This window comes from Macaca nemestrina, chromosome 2, assembly GCF_043159975.1.
Source record: "Macaca nemestrina isolate mMacNem1 chromosome 2, mMacNem.hap1, whole genome shotgun sequence".
In the NCBI taxonomy this organism is placed as follows: Eukaryota; Metazoa; Chordata; class Mammalia; order Primates; family Cercopithecidae; genus Macaca; species Macaca nemestrina.
Genome location: NC_092126.1, coordinates 203,400,699 through 203,416,388, shown reverse-complemented (window position 1 = coordinate 203,416,388; position 15,690 = coordinate 203,400,699). Strand labels below are relative to the sequence as shown.

General features: G+C 35.7%; 1 protein-coding gene across 1 annotated transcript in view; it reads left to right on the top strand.

Annotated features, from left to right (window-relative positions):
- The window catches only part of LOC139361668 (uncharacterized), a 196,339-nt gene extending 187,586 nt beyond the window's left edge, over positions 1-8,753 (top strand). Inside the window, exon 6 of the mRNA XM_071090460.1 lies at positions 545-8,753. The gene's annotated coding sequence lies outside the window, so the exon portion shown is untranslated. The remainder of the gene's footprint in view (positions 1-544) is intronic.
- The last annotated feature ends 6,937 nt before the right edge of the window (positions 8,754-15,690 follow it).

Sequence of the window (15,690 nt, the reverse complement as noted above, 5' to 3'; positions counted from 1 at the left end):
GAAAAATTAAAATTTTAAGCAACTTTAGATGTAAAGACAAAAATGGATAATTAAACATTAAAATACCTTAGATTTTGAGTTGCAATGGAAAAGTAGGAACAAAGTGGAAATAATCATCAAAGTGAGTTGGAAGAGCGAAGAATTGATTTAAGGAGTCTATTTAAGTTCTAAGACAAACACTAGTTGCCAACGTCCATTGATAACCATTCCCCCTTTTGCCACCAAAATAAAACGGAAGAGCATAATTTCTTCATTTCTTAGAACGAACCTGCAATGTTCATTCTACGTGGTTTCTACTCCTTTTCTTCTTTCCAAGAACTGCTTAATTTTTCAAAATTTCACAATACTGGAATATATTCTGCCTTTAGTGGCAATCAGAAAAGAGTGGAAAATCAATGATTCATGTGACAGAGTTTGGTAGCTAGAGGATCGTAACAACCTGTGTTTTCACTATTGGTTGTGAGGTAGGTCATGTTTTTGTTAATGTTTCTGAGTTGATATTCTTAAGTTGTTCTATTGCTTAATCTATAACATTTTTTCATAGAAACAGATTTGGAGAGTCTGAATCTGAGTCATCTTTTGCACAACTCAGTCCTAGTGTTGGATTTAGCCGTAAGCTATTTATTTATTTATGTATGTATTTATGTATTTATTTTAAAAGACAGAGTCTTGTCCTGTCATCTCCAGGCTGCACTGCAATAGCATAATCATAGTTCACTGCAGCCCTCACCTCCTAGGCTCAAGCAATCCTCCTGCCTCAGCTTCCCAAGTAGCTAGGACTACAGACACACACCACCTTGCCCAGCTAATTTTCATTCTGTTATAGAGGCAGGGTCTCCCTATGTTGCCCAGGCTGGTCTCAAACTCCTGAACTCAAGAGAGCCTCCTTCCTTGGCCTCCTAAAGTGCTGGGATTGTAGGTGTGAGCCACCATGCACGGCCTCAGTAATAAGCTTTTAAAGAACAATATCAAATTGTTCAATATCTTAACTAATATAACACAATATTTTAAAAATTAGAAAAACAAAAACTTGCTATATGTAATTGGAGTAGATAATGTATAATAAAATAACTTTAATTTTTAGTTTGTGGAGGAACCTCCACGGTTTTACTAATTTACGTTTCTACTAGCAGTGTACAAGTGTTCCCCTTTCTCCACATTCTCATCAATGTTCATAGTAGCTACTCAGATTTTTTTCAAAATGTGAGCTCATGAAGACCCGGACCAAGGCGATCACCACAGACATAGAGTAGGGACTACAGACTTAAGAAGCTTTTCCAAATTAAATCAACCAAACGTATTTGGTGACGGCACATATGTAATGAGGGAGGAAAGATTAAAAGGGGAGGCACTTCCTTCACGGTGAGGGAGGTAGGATGAATGATGATGAGGCACTTCCTTCACGGTGAGGGAGGTAGGATGAATGATGATGACATTCACTGAAATGAAATGTAATATGAACACCTTTGGGAAGGAGATCATAAATTCAGTATCAGAGGTGTGGAACATCAGTTCTCTATCAGTCAAAAGGGAATGGAATTGCAGGCCTGGGGCCCCAGAGAAAGATCTGAGATTAAGGTAGAGATATATAAATCATTAAAAATTGATAGCGGTAGAAGACACAAGTATAAAAGTCATATGAGTAGTGAGCATAAGAATATAAATACTGCAAAGTTTGAGCATTTGGAAAACTATTAAGATCAAGAAATAAAATGATAATATTTTTAAAATGAGAGTTAAGGATGACAAAAATTTTATTATTCCAAGGTTGCACTGGGAACCTTTGAGATTGACCACTGTTCATCATGAGGACTAGGTAAGGTTTTTGTTTTGTTTTTTAGCAACAGCATGGGAAGGAAAAAAAATACAGTTTTTGCTAGACTAGTTTGTGATTTGTGCATTTTAAATTTAAGTGTAGAAACTTACTAAGCTTTTAGATTTCAGAAAGATGTAGGTGACCATCTGAGTTTCGATTCGTATAGCACTTTTGTCTCTCACCAGTTCCCTGATAGGAGCAGCATCTGAAATGTTCCCTCCTGTCCCGAAGGCCTGCACTGCCTATGGCTTGTTCTATATACTTATTTCCCATTCGAATGTCTGTCCTTTTATTCTATATGTTGCAAAGCAGAAATAATTGAATAGTATGTAGACTTCCTCAGGTGCACATCCTTTTCTCTCTCCTCTAAATTGGTCACCACAATTCCAGTATAGCAATCTCAACAATTGATGGCAATGTGATGTTACCACTGCTCCTTGCTCACTAGGGAGGCGTTTGAAAGCCACCCATCCGTTGGTAAGCTTATTCCAACTTACACCTGGGAAACCGTCACTTACCCACTCTCAGTCGATTGTTTTTAATGGAACTGAGACGCTGGATATTGTGTTGGGGAAAAAAATCTATGCCGAACTACTGTTATGTAAGAATTAATGGAATTCCTAGAAAAAAGCAGACACTTCTGTGTTCTTTCGTGAGGGAATATGAGAAACAGCTGCTGCTACGTTGTAATCATAAAAGCAAAGCATAAGTATGAAGCCAAATATGTAGAAGAATGCAAATCTGAGAAACAAAGAAACAAAAAGAAAATCGTTATGTCAGCTCTTCATATGACTCAGCAGACTTGTTAGTCCTATGAAATAAGAAATGGCTGTTATTTAAGGTGCAGTTGCTTAGTCTTTTCCTCTCCGCAGCCACCGGAGTCCTAATCAGTCACTTACCATGTGCATTAATTGTGCTGCGTATTTTATAAACATTACATCATTATATCATTTAATTTTCAGCACAATTCTGTGAGGCAGTTATGACCACTGTTTTATAGATAAGAAAGCTGAGGAATGGAAAGGTTAAGGAATTTACTCAAAATTACACAGTTAATTGAGGCACAGATGCAGGAATTATATCCTAACCTGTTCTAAATCCCGCAATATTATTCCATCTGTCCTGGCCTGAATTTGGCTACATATTAGGATTTCCAGTATAATATCTGGCACGAGGTTTCCTCTAAAGTCTGCCTCACACTAGTGCCCTGTCTCCGTCTTCTCATGTCTGTAAATGGAGTTTAAATGATGGGGTTTACATTTCTTTTCTAGCTGCATACACAGACAGAATTACCACCTTACGGAATGAAATCACATTAATAATGGTCCTTGCTGCTCAACAGGCAATTAGGATATTCTCTATGGACTCATCCAGTCCCCGCACCACATCTTATTCTTTGAAACATATAGAAACCTAGCTTAATTAAATTAATAAAATAAAATGAAACACTTAAAGATTGAGAATGTGTCTGAATTAGTACACAACTACGTTACTTAGATAATATTTAGCTTTTTAAAAAAATTTTTGAAACCTCATGTAATACCTGTGTGCTTGGAAATGCTGACTATTCTTATGCTTAAAGCTTATCCATGATCTGCTTCAGAGTTTGTGTAACACAAACCCCCCAGTTTACACACACATACACACATACACACGGTATATATGCATGGAAAATTGAGTATATGTATATAGAAACATATCATTAAGTGGATTTCTAAAGTTCTTAAGAATCATTGATGAAACAATTCATTCTCAAAGACACCTTTAACAAATGTTTGATTCTTGTCTTACCTTAGTTAAGTATTATAGAAACGCTATGCAAGTTTGTGTTCTTTCCTTGATCTGATTTACAAAAGCCAATTTATCAGATATCAAGGAATCCCAGTTTTTGTTTCTACTTTTCAAAGGTAAACAAAAAATCACAAGCACTGCATATCTTTATCTTTTAAATAGAAGTAAATCTAGCAGGCATATTGTTTTACATAAAAAATATACATTAGACTCGCAGTTTTCATTACAGCAAGTAAGGAGCTGAGAAGTCACCACTTCATTCTAACAACAAGTTAAAAGCTTATCAAATGAGAAATGAACGGTTCTTTTTAGATCCATCTAGAGGTCAGATCACAGAGCAAACTGCTGCCCCTGAAACTGGAGAGACACACAGGCAGACACCGAGATTCAAAACCTACCTGCACAGGAACCCATCAGCAGGAACACCTGTGGGAACCAGCCCAGAGGAGGGAAACCTGAACCATAATTGAGGAGTTGCTGGAGGCCCACTGTGGACAGCTCTGAGAATGAAAAACTCCAAGGGAGTCCGTCACAAAGGGCCCCACACACTTTTGTGAATTTGAGCTCTAAGAACTCTATCAGGTCCTCACAGTGAATACTGGATAAAAATCTCTCAAGCTTCTGGCAGGGAGAGGGATAAATGAACCAATTTGAAATACAAAAGGGCATCCTGTTCTTAAAGACTTGTCTTCCAGAGAAACATTTTATCAGGGACTAACCTTCTGTGATATTGTCAAAGCCTAACTGAAATGAAGGAAGGAAAATATCCTGTGTATTAGTCTGTTCTCACACAGCTCTGAGGACATACTTGAGACTGGGTAATTTCTAAAGAAGAGAGGTTTAATTGACTCACAGTACAGCATGACTGGGGAAGCCTCAGGAAACTTACAGTAGTACTGGACGGGGAAGCAAACACATCCTTCTTCACATGGTGGCAGCAAGAAGTGAGAGCGAAGGGGAGAAAAAGCCGCTTATGAAACCATCAGGTCGGGAGAATTCACCCACTACCATGAGAACAGCATGGAGGTAACCAGCCCGTGATTCAGTCACCTCCCACTAAGTCCCTGACACGGGGGGCCGATGTGAACTCCAGTTCAATATGAGATTTGGGTGGGGACACAGCCAAACCATATCACCCAGCTGCAGCCACTTCTTGTCATCCTGTGTCACCCAATGGGCAGAGGTTGTGGATGGGCTGAGAAGCAGGTAAAGTTCATAGTCCGAAGTCACAGGCTCAACAAAATACTAACAACTTCCCCTACTGAAACACCTTACCAATCTATTAAAGGCCTATTTACTGCAGTTCTGTTTACCCAGTACGTCATGGCTTCCTTTCAACAAAATATTACAAGGCATACTAAAACATAATAAGCACAGTTTGAAAGCAAAGAACAATCATCAAAATCAGAGTCAGATATGGCAAGAAAGTTGGAATTATTAGACAAGAAATTTTTTATTTAGTAACTATGATCAGCATGCTAAGGGTTTTAATAGAAAAAGTAAACAACTTGGAAGAACACATAGACAATGTAAACAGATGAAAATTCTAAAAAAGAATCAAAGAGAAGTATTCGAGTTTAAAAACACTGACAGAAATGGTGAATGCCTTTGATGGGCTCATTAATAGACTGGATGTGTATGAGGAAAGTCCCTCTGAGCTGGAGAATATGACGACAGAAACTTCCAAAATGGAACAGAGAAGAGAAAAATGATGAAATAAATCAGAATGTAATATCCAAGAAATGTGAAACAACTAAAAACTATGCATAAAGGGAATACGAGAAGAAGAAAGAAAGAAGGAAGCAGGATTTGAAGCAATAATAACAGAATTTCTCCCAAATTAATGACAGACACCAAACCACAGATCCGGAAAGCTCAGCGAACACCACAGAGGACAAATGCCGGAAAACCTGCACTTAGGCATATTATGCTCCAACGTCAGAAAATTAAAGGCCAGGAAAAAATCTAAAAAGATGTCAGATTTTTAAAATACCTTAATTATAAAAGATCAAAGAAAAAATTATATCTGACTTCTTTTCAGAAGCTGTGCAAGCAAGAAGAGAGTGGTTTAAAATATTTAATGTCTTGATAGACATAAAAAACTCACCAAGCTGGAATTCTGTGCCCTGCAAAATTATCCTCCAAAAGTGAAAGAGAAAGAAAGACATTCTCAAACATAAGTTGAGAGAATGTTTTGTCAGTAGACCCACCTTGCAAGAAATGTTAAAAAAAAAAGTTATGTAGAAAGAAGGAAAATGATATACATTACAAAGTCATATCTACATAAATTAGGGAATAGAATCAGAAAAGGATAAGTGAAGATGAACCTTTTATTTTTGTTATTTTTAATTTATCTAATAACAGTTTATTCAAAATAATAATAGCGATGAATTAGACTGTTTATACTTCTGTTCATATATGTGGCTATGTGTAAATAAAATGAGTGACAGTAATGATACAAGAGACAGAAGTGAGTAATTAGGATTATTGTGTTATAAAGTTCACACACTACCCATGAGGCAGTAAAGCATTGTTTTAAAGTGCACTTGGATTAGATGTAAAGGTATATTGCAACCTGTAAGGCAAGTAATTTTAATTTTAATTAATATGGATGATATTAATACACTAATGAAAGATAAAGATTGTGAGAATGGATCAAGAAACTATTATATGTTATTTATAAAAAGTCTGTTTTAAATCTAAAGACTCATAAATTAAAAGTAAAAAACAGGATGGTGAGAGATATACTATGCTAACACTAATCAAAAGAAAGCTGGAGTAGCTATATCAATTTCAGACAGAACAGACTTCAGAGCAAAGGAAGTTATCAGGGATAAAGAAAAATATTACATCGTGATAAAGGGTCAATACTCCAAGAGCACATAAAAATCCTGAATGTGTATGCACCTAACATCAGAGTGTTATAACAGATGAGGCAAAACTGATAGGACTGCAAGGAAAAATACATAAATCCACTCTTATAATTAGAGACCTTAATGCCCTGCTGCCGTAAATGGACAAATCCAATGGGCAGACAATTGGTGAGGACATAGATGTGCACCTTTACAAATCATTTGGATGTAACTGACATCTATAGACCTACTCTATCTGACAGTAGTGGATTGCACAGTCTCCCCAAGCTCACATAGAACGTTCAGCGAGATAGATTACATCTGAACAGTAAGACAGACCTTCAAATTAAAAACAATAGAGACCATGTATTGTCTGCTATCAGACTACAATGGAATTACACTAGGTCGATAACAGAAGGATAGCTGGAAAAATCCCCAAATATTTGGTGAATAAATAACACATTTCTAAATTACCCATGGGTCAAAGAAAATATCTTGGGAAAAATTAAAAATATATTTTGAACTGAATTTAAAAGAAATACAACTTATCAAAATTTGTGGGAGGCAACAAAAGCAATGCATGAGGGAAATTTATAGCATTGAATGGATATGGTAGAAAAGAAGAAAGAACAATCAATAATATAATCTTCTACATTAAGAAACTAGAAAAATAGAACAAATTAAATCCAAAGTAGGCAGAGAAAAATAATAAAAATTAGTAGAGGAATCAGTGAAACTAATGACAGATATCAATAGAGAAAATCAATGAAACAAAAAACTGGTTATTTGAAAAGATCGGAGTGGAAGAGAGAGAGAACGAGAGAGAGGGCACAGGAATTATCAGTATCAGAAGTGAAAGAGAGGACATCACTATAGATTTACGGGCGTCAAAAGGATGATAAAAGAATATTGTGAACAACTCTATGCTTCCAAATTGGGTAATCCAAATAAAATTGACCAATTCCTTAAAAGACACAATCTGACAAATCTCACACTAAAAGAAACACAATTGTAATAGGCTTATGTCCATTAAGGAAACTGACTTAATAGTTAATCACTCACCAAAACAGAAAACACCAGACCCAGGTGAGTTCAGGGAGGAATTTTAGCAAACATTTATAAATTAAATTATGCCAATTCTCCACAGTCTCTTTTGGAAGACAAAAACAAAGGAGATACTTTCAAACTCATTTGAGGCCAGCTTTTCCCTAATACAATAAACCAAAGATATTATAAGAAAAGCAAACTCAAAACAATGTCTCTCAGGAAAATGGCTGCAGTAATACTCAACAAAATACTAGCAAATTAAACCCAACATGTGTAAAAAGAATTATGTACCACAACCAAATTAGATTTATCTAGGCATGCAAGTCTGGTTAAATATTTAAAAATTAATTAATGTAACCCATCACATCAACAGACTGAAGAAGAAAAATTACATGATAATATTAATATATGAAGAAAAAACATTTGACAAAATCAAACACACGTTCATGATAAAACTCAGTAAACTAGGAACAGAGAACTTCTTCAGGTTGATAAAGCATATCTGGAAAAGCTCTAAATCTGCCGCTAATATCATACGTAATAGTGAGAAACTCAAAGCTTCCTCATTAAGATCAGGAACAATGCAAGAAGATTTCAATTCACCACTCCTTTTCAAGATTGTACTGGAAGTTCTAGCTAATCAAATAAGAAAACAAAAATTTAAAATGTAGAGTGGAAAGGAATAAATAAAACTTTCATTTTTTGCAGATGACATGATTGTTGACATAAAAGAATCCACAAGAATTCTCAGAAAAACTCCTGGAATATTAGTGATTATAGAAAGGTATCAGAATATAAGGTTAATACACAAAACTCAACTGCTTTTCTACATATTAGCAATGGACAAGTACAATTTGAAATTACAAACACACTAACATTTACATTATCACCCCTCAAAATGACATACTTAGGTATAAATCTAACAAAATATGTACAAAATCTAAGTGAGGAACACTATGAAACTCTCAGGAAAGATATCAAAAAACTAGGCTGGGTGCGACGGCTCACGCCTGTAATCCCAACACTTTGGGAAATTGAGGCGGGCAGATCACCTGAGGTCAGGAGTTCGAGACCAGCCTGGCCAACGTGGTGAAATCCCATCTCTACTAAGAATGGTGGCAGGTGCCTGTAATCCCAGCTGCTCAGGAGGCTAAAGCAGGAGAATAGCTTGAATCCGGGAGATCGTGTCACTGCACTCCAGCCTGGGTAACAGAGTGAGATCCTGTCTCAAAAAAAAAAAAAAAGAACCTAAATAAATGAGGATATATTTTATGTTTTTGTATAAAAACCTCAAGGTAGTCAAGATATCGGTTCTCCCGAACTTGATCTATAGTTTCAACACAATCCCAAATAATCATAGCTAGTTATTCTATAGATATCAACAAACTGATTCTAACGTTTATACAGAGGAGCAAAAGAATCAGAATAGCCAATTTAATATTGAAGAAGAATACAATTGGAGGAGTGATGCTATCAAACTTTGACTTACTATAAAGCTATTGTAATCAAAATAGTGTGGTGTTGATGAAAGAATAGACAAATAGATAAATAGAACAGAATAGAGAGCCCAGAAATAGACCCACATGGATGTAGTTAACTGATCTTTGATGAAGGAGTCAGGGCAATACAGTGGAGCAAATATAGTCTTTTCAGAAAATGGTGCTGGAACAACTGGATACCCACATGCCAAAAAATTAAGTTAACTTGGACAGAGACCTTACAACTCTCCCACAAATTAATTCAAAATGGACTATCAATCTAGATGTTAAAACACAAAACTACAAAGCTCCTAGAAGATAACATAGGAGAAAATCTATACTTTGAGTATGACAATGACTTTTTAGAAACAGCTTCAAAGGCATGATCTATGAAGAAAATAATCGGTAACCTGAGCTTCATTAAAATGGAAAACCTTTGCTCATAACAGCCACCATGAAGAGGAGATGATAAGCTGCTGACTGAGAATGAATTTTTGCAAAAGACACATTTGGTACAGGCCAGCTATCTAGAATACACAAAGAACTCTTAAAACTCAGCAATAAATAACTCAATTAAAAAATGAGCAAAAGGCATAAACGGATACCTCACTAAAGAAGATATAAAGATGGAACATAAAATAAGCATATGAAAATATATTCAACATACATAATTAAGGAATTGCAAATTGAAACAATAATGAGAAATCGCTGCTAGAATGGCCAGAATCCAAATCACTGACACCAGCAAGTGGAGGAGGACGAGGAGCAACAGGACTCCTCATCCGTTGCCACCGGGGCCACAAAGCGGTGCAGTGGCTTTGGAAGACCGCTGTGCAGTTTCTTACCAAACTCACTGGCTCTTACCATATAATCTAGCAATTTCCTTCTCAGATATCCACCCAGATAAACTGAAAACACGTTGGAACAAAAACCTGCAATGAATGTTCATGGCAGCTTCATTCATAATTGGGAAAATGCGGAAGCAACGGAGATGTCCTTCGGTAGTTGAGTGTTAAGTAAACTGTGGCACTTCCAGGCAATGGAATGTTACTCCATATTTTACAAAGAAATAAACTATCAAGCTATGAAAAACATGGAAAAAGCTTCAATACACATTACTAAGCGAAATAAGCCAATATGAAAAGGTTACATACTGTGTAATTCCAACTATATGGTCTTCTGGAAAAAGCAAAACTATAGAGACAGTAAAAAAAGATCAGTAGTTACCCGGGATTACGGGGATGGGGAGAGATGATTAGGCAGAGCACAGAGGGTTTTTAGGACAGTGAAATTATTCTATATGGTACACTAATGGTGAATATGTGACATTATGCTTTTCTCAACAGCTGTGGAACGTACAGCATCTACAGAGAACTGTAGCACAAACTATGGACTTTGAGAGAGAACAATGTGTCCAATAAGTTCATCACCTCTGACAAATGTACCCAACGTGGGATGTTGATAGTGTGGGGCGTTATGCATGTGTGGGGACAAAAAGTTTATGAGGGCCTTTTGTACTTACCACTCCATTAGGTCGTGATCCTAACACCTCTAAAAAGTAAAGTTTATTAGTTTAAAAAATGCACTTATATTTGAAATTGTTAAAATTTACTTGATTATCTATTAATTCATTTTATTGCTAGCTTGACCCTAGAGGTGATCAAATACAAACCCTAACTCTTCCTTTATATTTCTGTTTTGGATTCTAAATATCTAACCAATCATCAAGGAGTCTGATACGTCATTTTCTCTTTAATAGCTGTGTCATTTATTGTTTCAAGTTAACAGTAATGGCTAATGGCATAACTTCTATCCCCTAAGTTAAAGAATTAAGAATCTGGGATTTGTTTCCTCTCAGTACATCCATCTCTTCTCTACCAGCATCTGGGTCGTTGTTACTTTCTGGGTCGTTGTTACTCTCTGGGTACCCGCAGTTAACAGGTATTCTAGCAAGACTCATACATTCTGGACTTGTGTCTGTTAGGATCATTCTCTTTGCTCTTAGTAGATCCAGCCTCTTCAGCTACTTACTTTATAAAATTTTATCTTAGTGACACATCCTTTGTTTAAGAATTGTTGCCAGGTCATATTTAATCTGTGGAGCTATTTTCTAAGGACCTGATATTAAGATTTCTATGACTATTTTGAGAATCAGTAGAAAAATGCAAACATATTCAGTGACTCTGTCAACCTTGACAAAAGAACAGTTTGAAGTGTTTTCCTGATAGAAATTACTGAAGACATTCACTTTGCATTCATAAAAGTGATCTTCGTCAAATCACTTTTTATTTAGTATGCCACTTATGAAGGTATTTTACATCATAGCCCACATGTGGAAAACTTATTCTCCCTTTTCTGTTGAGTAAAACGTGGTTGATTATGTCTGTTTTGGGATACTTTTGAGATGTAAATTTTGGTTTCAACAAGGGAAGTTGATTTGAATTTTCTAGTCTTTATATTTGTCTTCTGGTGTAATCATCATTGTGTTTCTATTGTCTTCATGTGAATGATCTACATTTTACCCATGACGAAATTTAATACATGGAAAGTCCCTGACATTAACACCATGAACTTGCTTCCTCATTTGTTCAGTCTTGTGTTTGCCTTCTCTGTATAATGGGCATGCTTTCTTTTCTATAACAAGCAGACATTAACACAGCATGCTAAAATAGATCATCTTTGCCACACAAGAAGAGATTTTGGCATTGTTTATTCATAAAATTTTCTTTCTGTCAAAAATGCATATGGCAAATCAGATATTTATTAGCAGTCATACAGGCCTGTTTGAAAAATAATATAGTTTATAATATATTATGCACAATATATTATAAAATCATATATTTATACAAATATACTATATTAGGCATAATATGTTCTTATATCATCATTTTATAGTTATATATTTTTATATAAATTGCTTGGAATGATTTATTTTTACAGATAAATGTTCTCCAACCTCATTCCTTTTAAGAACTCAAATGGCATTTGTTTTCAGTTAAGATCCTAAAATTGGCAGTTTAGCTTCATATCATAATGGTTTCCTTATTTCAGTTAAAGAGGGATGAGCCATAAATATTACTTTTCATATTTATAAATGCTTATATCAGAGAAATAAGTGACCTTATAGAAAAAATGGTAGAGTCAACAGTAGTGATAGTTTACAGGAAACTGTGTGGCGTTTTATACTACTTCTGTGCTATCACCTTTAGAATAAAAGTCTCTTTTATAGACTTGGTCGGCCTCATAAGTATAAGAATCTACAGCAACATAGTTAGAAATGTTCATAGGGTTGTCTGGTTAAGATATCAAACATTTGAGGTTTCTAATTTTCCTTCTCAGATTTGTGAAAAAAATTAAAAGTTATGGATCAAATATGTGCCAGATTACAACAAGAATTCCTGATAGCCATAGGTACATGAAGCCCTGAGGACGAATAGGGGAATTGTGCTGGAAAATGTATAACAATCTCGAGTGCATACACTCACACACTCACACACACGCACACACACATACACACACGCACAATCTAAAGGAGGAAACAATAGACCCCTCAGAAAGTCTGAAAGAATTTTTCTTAAAAGAATCAACTGCGTGTGCCTGCCTTATAGGATCCCCCCATCCAGTGACCAGATGGATGCGGCAAAGCACTCTCGGTCCTCAGGAGCAGGAAGGAGACCTGCGAGGGCAGGCGGCCCTCACTAATTTTTCTCCAGCAAATCTTCTCAACAACACAGTGCCACTAAGAGAGACGTGTGTTTGAGATTTTATTTTGCTTTCAAGGATGCACAGTCAATAATGAAATACAGCGGGGCTTAGAAGAGTTGTGGGAGAAGGATGCCCCAAGACTCCATCTAGCAAGAAAAAAATTAAGTCTTCTCTGGAAGATCCACAAATAAAATATACTGCTCTTTACAAAATGACACCCTGATTAAGTTCTTTTAGAATGCACAATTATGTTATGATTGACTATAGTAACCCCACTGTTTCAAAGCAGTATCTTCACTGTGAAATGAAACCTGAAATATTCCAGAAAGGAGAATTCATTCACCCTCTATCATCAGACAACAAAACTATGTAAATATTGTTCATTTCAAAAAGAATAAATAGGGGAGAAAGAGAAACTATAAAATCAACCAATATGTTTACAGCATAGAATACAGCTTTCAGGCCACTGAAGGAAATTCTTCTTTTCCAAATAGAAATACATCATAGATGCTTTGTACTATCAATAACATTTAGATAAGTTAGAGTTCATCAAGCAGGATAGATGAGATTGGACAACTGACTGATACAAAAAGTGACCTGTCTGTGAGTTAGGTGACGGTAAAGGTTTTAAAGATTGTATAGTATAAACAATAATCTCAGCATTAATGTCAGCATCAGAAGCAATAAGATGTAGAATTAAACTGTAGTAAAAAGAGATATGGAAGACACACTAAAAAAGCTCTCTTTTAGTTTTGGGCTGAGTGTGTGTGAGTATGAGACTAAGATGCGAAAGACACAGTGAGAATGAGAAGATAATATGGTGAACAGAGAAAATCCAAATATGGAACTTTGTTTCTGGTATCAGAATACATGGGAGATAAGCAATAGTGAAAGACATAGTAGAAAAAATCTTAAAGCTAAGGCAGCTATACATTGTGAATTTAAAAGGCCCATTATATAACAGAAAACATTAATGAAGTCCTCCACAGAAACAAATAATTTTTAGAGAAATAATAATAATAATAAAGAGAAATGTGAAATCACTAAACCAAAAAGGAAAGATGATATAATAAAAGAAAAAAACTAAATTTGTTACAAACATCTGTGCAAAACCAAATAAGGCAAGCATAGGATGGGCTGAGCACTAAAGTTTTCACTCAAATAATGAAATGTCAAAGCTCCATGGCTGTCTATATATGAATGCAACACTCACCTATTACTAGACACATGGGGACTTAGTTAGGGTCCACTGAATATCTAAAATTTATGGGATAACAATGAAACTCCACATAGAAAATACTTTAGTACTATCTATGATGTTGTCAATGTATGTGTAAGGCACATATACTATGAATTACATTACAAGACACATAGTATGCTTGACACACACACACCACACATACGCACGATAATCATCTGGTAAATCTAACAAGGAAGACTAACACACAAACAAAGCAAAATTAGAAATAGAAATTGCAAAGACATAAATGTGAAAAATAAAGAGCCTTCCACAGTAATACTAAGCTAATACATTTGAAGATATTGATGACATTAATAATTTTCTAGAAAATAATTTACCAAACATTGAGCTGAACAAATATCAAATCATGTACTTAAGTGAAATTTTAAAGGGTATTAAAGAATGTCCTCATAAGGTATACGATAACAAAATAACCTTTATCTCTAAGGAGATGAAAAGAACCCATACTGACAGGCCTCATAAGCAATAATCTCCTCTTGTGTGCAATGCATGTCGTAGGCACTTCCAATGTTCTGAGAATCCTGTGATTCTGGGCCATCTTCCATTACAGACCTCGAGTTTACTTAGGCCACCTTTATGATCAATTACATTTTAAGAAGAGCCTTCTGATCTACATTCTCATGCTGAATAACTCATAAATAACTTCGAGATAATAAATTAGCCAACATCATAACTTGGATAACAAGAATATTCAGAAGAAAAGCACTTTAAAATAAAAGAAATTAAACTAATCTTTCAAAAAAATCTCCCCAGAAGAGATAAATTTTAAGGAGAAATTGTGCTGTTATCCCAGAAGAAGATCACATTATCTTGTTTAAATTACCTCCAATTCAAGGTAAGTAACACAGAGAAGGATTTTCAACATGATTCAACAATAGAACCCAATGCATTTGAGTGTTTATTTCTTTATGTATTTGTGGTTAGGTCATTTATTGATTTGTTTTAGAATTTATCTCATTGAATTACCATAGATTACTATAATTAATAATACAAATAATAACATTAAGCACTTACTGAGTATTGACAATATGCTAGGCATCGTGCTAACTGTTTTACCAGTATTGTCTCATTCAGTCCTTACAACAACCCAGCAAGATAGGTGTTGCTGTTATCCTCATTTCATAGAAAAGTAAACTGAAACATAATCATTTATGCCACAGTTTAACTATGTAACTACATTATTGTAGAGACGAGTTAATGAACATCCACCATGAACAAAACAGGCACATATCCCTGCCTTCGTAATGCTTGTAGTCTAGTGAGAAACATGCATTGGAAAAATGAGCTATGGGCAGACGACTGACAAAACTCTCTTTCTTTGCTACATGAGAATCTGACTTTTGGCTAACTCCCTAGTTCTGTTCTCCTGGAAACCGGTCTGCTATATTACTCAGGAACGTTATTTATGATAAAAAATGACCCCAGACTGGTCAGTGGCGTCTGGACTGGTAGGACATGTAAAGAGACTATCAGTGTCGTGGGAATGCCACAGTTTGGGTTTTACTGAATGTTGCGAATCTTGTTAATGAAGCATGTACTGTGCGAGCCCTAGCTTCTGTGACTGTATGAGCCTGTTTGGCAGGATGGCCCCAACCCGCTCCCAATGCAGAGCTCATCGCCCGCACCCCAACTTGCTCCTGGAGAGCTGTGTGGTCTGTTCTAGGGACTGCAGCAGAGGCTCCTGCTGAGAAGAGCCAGTGATGCTTCCCTACTGGCCAGCATGGTTCATTAATATCCTTC